Below are 6,884 nucleotides of genomic sequence, written 5' to 3' on the forward strand. Positions count from 1 at the left end.
TTGCCCCCCCCCCCCCCCATCTTCTGGAGGGTCTGGCCTAGGTGGACCTCCACTGAGGATAAAGCAGAGCATGAGCAAGATTTAGGCCCTTCTTCCCGCTGTTCTTGTGGGCTCCAGCTCCACCCCCACCGGCCCGCACTGCTAAAGGCCCCTCTTGTTTTAGATGGGTGGTTCTCCACCCATGGTGCCTCATAGGCCCTCTCCCCAGGAAAACACTGCCTGTGGCCCCTCCTCCCTGTGCTTGGCACTTGGGTTTGACACAATTTTATCAAAACACACAGTAAGCAACATTGACATTGTCATGATATGCCAACATGTACCACATGCAGGTAACACATTTTATCAAAAAATGCTTACTTTTCCTACAAAAAGTATACTTGGATATTTTCTACTTTATTTCAAAAAAAAAAATTTCACTACTAACTACAACCTCAGATGGACTTTGTTTCTGGATCCCCCTCCAGCCAGCCCCTCCCCAGGGGCTCGTCCTTCCTCAGTGACAAGCACTGATGTGGCGGAGCTTAGCCTGGGCCTTCCTGTCGTTTTCATGGATTAAGATGAACTTTGGGAAGCCTTGGAAAGTCAAGAAAATCTGGAAATATCACAGCTGACTAGTTCCAGGAAAAATGTGTAACAGCAGGCTATTTCGATCTCCCAAATTACACGGTGTGGGTGGCTATTTTAATTCACCCAAACATAGAGTTGGAGCCCTACTTGCAGAAGGGACAACAGCACAAGCCGTTCCGAGCAAAGCCAGGAAGAGCTACAAACTGCCACTGCAAGGAGCCCCGCCCCCATTAAAAGTATCCGCTCTGTTTTCTTTTCTAATTGAGCAAGGAGTAGCAGATTGACGCAAACTCTACACATCTGTGGGAAGGTAGGTCCTAAGAGCCAGACCAGATCCTCCGTGGCCAGCCCAACAGATGCCACCGCTGCGGGGTCAGAGACAGACTGTCACCCAGGCTGCTTCCTTAAGCACCCCAGTCTGCAGTGGGACGTGGGTCTCCTTCAGAGACACTGGAGAGGCTACAGGCATGGCAGCTGGGACACTTAGGTGGGCCAATAAACTGAGGCACAGAGCTGGTGTGGGGCAGGTGTAAGGACAGCAAAGCTACCCACAGGCTCCTTAAACACTTCCCACGACTCTCAGTTCCCACTGTGGCTGACCCAACACTCACTCTGCCTTCTCCCCAGTCTGGGAACTAACCTCTTCAGGATTGAGGAAAAGCCAGTTCCATCTCCAGCTGAGGAATCACTACGGTCTTGATTAGACTAAGGCAATTCTGAAACTTGACCTTGCATCAGAATCACCTGGAGGGCTTATTAAAAGATAATTGTTCTGGGCTCCATCTCAGAGGTTCTAATTGAGAGTGGACGGTGAGACTGAGGCTGCATTTCTATTAAATCTCAGGTGAAGCTGAAGCTGCTGGCCTGGGAACCACACCTGGAGGAACCCCACTCTCACAGCCTTGGGTTCTCGGCCCAGGGAGACGACATGATGCTCACCACTCCACAGCCAAAGGGAGGACTGCTAGACACCACGGCTGGGAACCAGCTGGCGTGTCTCCTTCCCTGCTGATGGCAAGAGGAGCAGGACACAGTCCCACTGACTCCAAGGAGTACCTCATAATCATGAGGAGGCAGTGATGGCTGACAAGCAGAGAGAGAAGATGTGTATGACGTGTTTTCATCCTAAGGAGAAGGAGCCTAATGTTTTCTGAGCACCGCCTGCATACCAGTCCCCACAGTCTTCATGTGCCTCCTCTGAGGTGACCCTGTGGGAGTGGAGTTGGTGCACTGAGGAAGCAAAGGTGAGGAGTGGTTAAGGCACCTACCTGAGGGTGGTTGTAAGAGGCTGGACTGGCATTCAAACCTAGGTGTGTCCAGATTTAGTGCCATTTACATGAAATCACATGACTGCCTTTACAGGACCTTAAAATAAATGCCGTGCCCTAACCAGCAGGGCTCAGTGGGTTGGGCATCATCCTGTCCTGAAAAGCAAAAGGTTGTGGGGTCGATTCCCAGTCAGGGCACATGCCTGGATTGCAGGCCAGGTCCCTCGTAGGGGGTGCGCAAGAGGCAACTGATCTTTGTTTTTCTTCCTCTCTTTCTCCCTCCCTTCCCCTCTATCTCCAAAAATAAATAAATAAAATCTTTAAAATAAATGCTGTACTTCATGTACCAGTAAAAATTAATATCAATATCACCCCAATATCAATAATTTCTATTTTGGTATTTTGATTTACTAGGATTTTTTTTACTCAGTCCTGTTTTTTTCAGTATACTAGTCTTTCATAATTATTTATTTAAATCCTGAAACTAGTGTGAACTTTGCAGCTGAGTTCCCTGTGAACCTCCAATTAGCTGTGTGAGTTTGGGCAAGTAGCTTAATCTTTCTGTGCCTTGGTTTTCTCATTGCAAAACTAGACAGATAGTGGTAGCAACTCCAGTGTCTTGTTAGGGGGTAAAATGAATGAATACATGTCAAGTGCTTGGAGTGAGCCCTGGTACCTGCTGAGCACTGAGGGATGTCAGCTGTTATGATAAGTTCACATATAGAGCAGGTACAGGCAGTGTGGAGCTAGATGAGCCTTTTCTCTGTGGGTTTAGTTTCTTTTTTTTAAGATTTTATTTTATTTTTAGAGAGAGGGGAATGGAGGGAGAGAAACATCTGTGTGTGAGAGGGAAACATCCATCTGTTGCTTCTTACATGTCCCCACTGGGGACCTGGCCCGCAACCCAGGCATGTGCCCTGACTGGGGATCGACCCCGCAACCTTTTGCTTGGTGGGAGGAGACCCAACCAAATAAGCCACACCACTTAGGGCTGTGGGAATAATCTCTTAACCATCCCTTTCGCCATATCCTGGCTGATGAGTGGGAAACCAGAGCTCCAAGGTGCCGTGTCTGCTCTCTGCACATACCTGCTCATGCCTGGTCTGTGTGCCTGCCAGCCCAACTGGCCCCTTGGTGTTTGCTCATGCTCCCTAACCTGGGTCACGCGAGACACTGCAGGGCTTTCAACATGAAGTCTGTTCGGTGAGGTTCACTTGGCGAAGGCCTCAGAAGCAGGAAGCATCCAGTGGGGGAGGGTCATGCTAGGGTGATAAAATGGGGTGTCCATTTTCTGGAGTAGGGTCAGGAAGGCAGACGTGTATCCTCTGGACTCCAACAGGAGGAAAGTGTTCACCTCCTCCATTCCTGGGATTCTGTCCAGGCCCTGCTCGTTCTCCTGACTTAGAATGCCTGCCCAACCCACTTGTACTTACTCGGTAGGATCGTGAGGCCTCCGAAACCCCCTGTGTCTCTTCCTGTTCCTTGTCCCCACACCTCCACTGTAGTCCTGCAACAGCTGGTGTCACTGCTGTTACAGGAACTGATTAAATTAACTCACTCTGGGGTGTGGAACTCCTTTTCTTCCCTCTCCTGTGTTGCTGGCATTTCACATGGTCTCTTCTCTAAGTTATAGGTTCAGATGTTTAAGAAGAATGACCCAGGTGTACCAAGTCAGGAGGTATAAAGAAACTACAGTTAGGTAGGTGGGTGTTTCTAGGGAACAGAGTCCTCTGAGGAACAAGGATGCCCAGTTCAAGGGTCTCCTGGATTGTGGGGTGTGCCAGTGGATGCTTTCTGCTGCCAAGTAAACAATGAGGACATTTATGACCTCACAGCACTGGAGTCTTACTGTATCAGCATTTCCATCAAGGACCTAGGAGACTTCTAAGGTTGCCTACAATAAAGTCTGAATTTATAGTAACTTTCATGATCCAAAAAGATAAAGAAAACAACCTAACAAGAAAAAAAAACAGGCAAAGCTCTGCATTGTTAAATCACAGAAGCACAAATATAAACTAGTAAAATAAGGTTTTCAATATATTTGGTAAGTTGGAAAACGTAACTGAAACAATGTCTTCTTTATCCATTAGATTTTCAAAAATTAGCAAGATTTATACTCTTCAGCATTGGCTGAGTTAAAGGGGAAAAGGCAATTTCACATACTAACAGAAGAAGTACAAACTGATAAAGCCTCTTACACGTGGGGAGCAATTTGGCAAAACGATCAGTTTAAAATTATTCTTTGACCCAGAAGGTCCATCTCTAGGAATCTAGAAGACTGAGGTATTTGTGAGTGTTAACAGTGACATGGTTCACAGATTCTCCACTGCTCTTAAAGCAGAAGACTGGAAACAACTTAAATGTCTCTCAGTAAAGAACAGTTAAGGTCAGTGGTCAGTTGGTCGCACATACCTTCCCATTCCGTCCTTCTGGTGCACTTACAGATTTGCTGGCTGGGGAGAATGTTCCCAGGAAGGCAGCTGGCTAAAGGGACTTTCAGGGTCAACAGTTCTCTCTCTCATCATATATCCTGCCTCTCTGGTGCCTTATAGTTTACAACACATTCTCATGTACATTATTTTAGTTCATCTTTTCCTTAAAGTAATTTTTTTCAAATCCTAAGATTCAAGTTTAGCAACCTTATGACAAATATTCAGTTTTTAAAACAATGGCATAAACTATGTCTACCCTTGACTTTGAGTCTAGTTAGAAGACAGGACTTGTACATGAGCAGATAAACACTCTGAGATGCATAATCCAAATAAAAACTGGATAAGTAAAGTATCTACTATATAGAATTAGTGTAATTAATTCTGTCACTGAGCTCAGCAGAAATCCCACCCTCCCTTCTCTTTGAGTCTGTCCAGCATCCACTCATTTAAGCCTGTCTTCTAGGCAAACTGTCCTGGTAATTCTGGCTTCTTAAGAAGGTGTGTTTACGAGGAACAACAGGGAATGAGGCTTTGTGGGGTTCCTTTCACATGCAACACCACCCCTAGGACAGGACATGGTCTTTTGATACAAACCCACCAACAGGACAACCACACTGACCTTCCCATGTGGGCACCATCACTCATCTTTTGTCAAAGAAACCAATAAATTGAATCTCCTAGGAGTAAACATTTCTGCAAAGAACCCCCCCCCCCCAAAAGAAAGGCCCTAGCCTAAATCCAAAGGCAAAATTCCTCTTAAAGAAAGCCTGTTTTCAACCAAAGAAAAATTAGGCTTAATTCTAGGCCGACCTACAGCTCTCCTATGCCAAGAGCAGGTAGATCCCAAAACACTCAGCAAAGGGGGTTCTGTTCCCATCCTTCAGAGACGAGAAAATTCAGAATAAAGTTAACAAGTGGCAGATCCAGGATTCACATTCAGTAAGCCTACCTTCCTGTCCCCACCCCACAGGCTCGCCTACACTCCACACAATCCACTGTGAATGGGGAAGAATCAGGCTTCAAATTGCCACCCTACCCCCTCCTCTTGCTCTGAGGTGCAGGCAACGAATCAAACACTCCTCTTAAGCAGCCTCCCAGCACAAAACACATTCAGAAGCAAAACACAATAAGATGGGCTTTACTATACTGCCTTATACTTATTTCCTACCCAGAAGAATACTTCCATGATCTGTCATTACAGACAACCCAAGCAGGAGGAACACACCATTATGTAAAGTCAGAGGGCAGGCCACACAGGGAAGGGAAAGCAGAGTTCACAAGACATGAATTCACCTTTGACATTTTGAGTGTTTAGGGCTTTTATGGCCTACATATTCGTGACTGGCTTTTCAAGAGACGGGCACAGCTCCCTGCAAAAGTCTCAGGCCTCCATTCATTGACTAGCAAAGGCAGGAATAAACAAATTATAAAAAACAAAGATGCCGCAAACGCTGTCGGGGACTAGAGGCCTGCAGCGAAGGGCAGAGTTTCGAAGCTGGAAGGCATATGTCGCAGATTTCCCACGTTTATTTTCAACAGATATGTTTACACCCGAAACACGACGAGGCCTGCAACGTCTGGAGTCACCAGATCCGCCCTGGAGATGCACCAGGCAGGCATCGGCCGGTCCAGGGCGCCTGGTGCCGGGCCCCGGGTCCCGCATCCTGGTCCCCACGAGCGAGATGCCAGGTGTGCATTCGCCCCGGTGCGCAGGGTCAGTCAGATCTCAGAAGACGCGACCTAGACTGCGACGCTAGGCAGCAAATTTCCATGACAACCGCGGCGGCCGTCCCAGTCTCGCGCACAGGTGCTGGGCTGCGTGCTGCGCCCCGAGGGAGGCTTCCAGGTCCCAGCTCCGCAGCGTCGCTGAGCCCCCTTCCCAGCCCACCCACCTGCTCGGCTGGCCCACGTACCTGGCGCGCTCCGGCCCGCGGGGCCCGCGCCCTGCTGCCCCGCCGTCTTTGGTCCGCTAGATCGCACGCCCAAGCCGGGTAGCAGCAGCGCCACCGAAGAGTCGTCCAGTCACGGGCTCCAGCCCGGCTCCAGGTGCTGCTGCTCCTCCGTGCTCAGGCCGCCAAAGGACCGCCTGCGCTGCAGCCAGAGCCCTAACCGAGACAGTAGCCGCAGCTCTGGAGGCCGAGGCCACGACAGCCCCGCCCAGGCCCGCCCCTCGCCGCGCATGCGCCCCACCCGGGTCCGCCCGGAGACCGACTTCTGAATTCTATTCCTGGCTTCCCGCGAGACCCCGCTGTGGGCTGGGACTGCATCACCAGTAGGGGCCCTTGGACCTCCTCACCTACCTGGACTGTGGCAGTTCGACCCAGCGTGTTGACGCATCTGTGGTCCTGACGCATCCCCAAGGTAGAAGGCTCTGTGGAGAGCCGCGAGCCGGGACATGCTCCACCGTTTGTGGAGCGAACGCGCCGTCTGCATACAGGTACCCTAGAAGTTAGGAAACACAACATTTAACCCAGAAACACGCAAAATTAACATCTCACTGCCAAAACGCAGATAAGCAAAAAGAAGAGCAACTGTTAACATCCAGACTTGTGTTACTATATTGTGTAAATATGCATTTATAGACTCTCACCAAATATTAGTTCCCTACACCTCTCTC

General features: G+C 49.1%; 1 protein-coding gene and 1 pseudogene across 18 annotated transcripts in view; one reads left to right on the forward strand and one right to left on the reverse strand.

The window, feature by feature from the left end:
* The window catches only part of INPP4A (inositol polyphosphate-4-phosphatase type I A), a 126,687-nt gene extending 120,286 nt beyond the window's left edge, over positions 1-6,401 (reverse strand). For 6 of the 18 annotated variants that reach the window (XM_037056818.1, XM_037056812.1, XM_037056822.1 and 3 more), the window contains exon 1: positions 6,160-6,400. The gene's annotated coding sequence lies outside the window, so the exon portion shown is untranslated. Of the gene's footprint in view, positions 1-6,159 lie in introns of all 18 variants that reach the window. The other 12 variants (XM_037056827.1, XM_037056826.1, XM_037056819.1 and 9 more) reach the window with 3 other exon arrangements.
* LOC118994166 (mitotic spindle assembly checkpoint protein MAD2A-like) overlaps positions 1-6,485 on the forward strand; it is a 51,004-nt pseudogene extending 44,519 nt beyond the window's left edge.
* The last annotated feature ends 399 nt before the right edge of the window (positions 6,486-6,884 follow it).

The sequence above is a fragment of the Sturnira hondurensis genome, unplaced genomic scaffold (assembly GCF_014824575.4).
Source record: "Sturnira hondurensis isolate 20B ecotype Veracruz unplaced genomic scaffold, ASM1482457v3 Scaffold0009178, whole genome shotgun sequence".
Lineage (NCBI taxonomy): Eukaryota > Metazoa > Chordata > Mammalia > Chiroptera > Phyllostomidae > Sturnira > Sturnira hondurensis.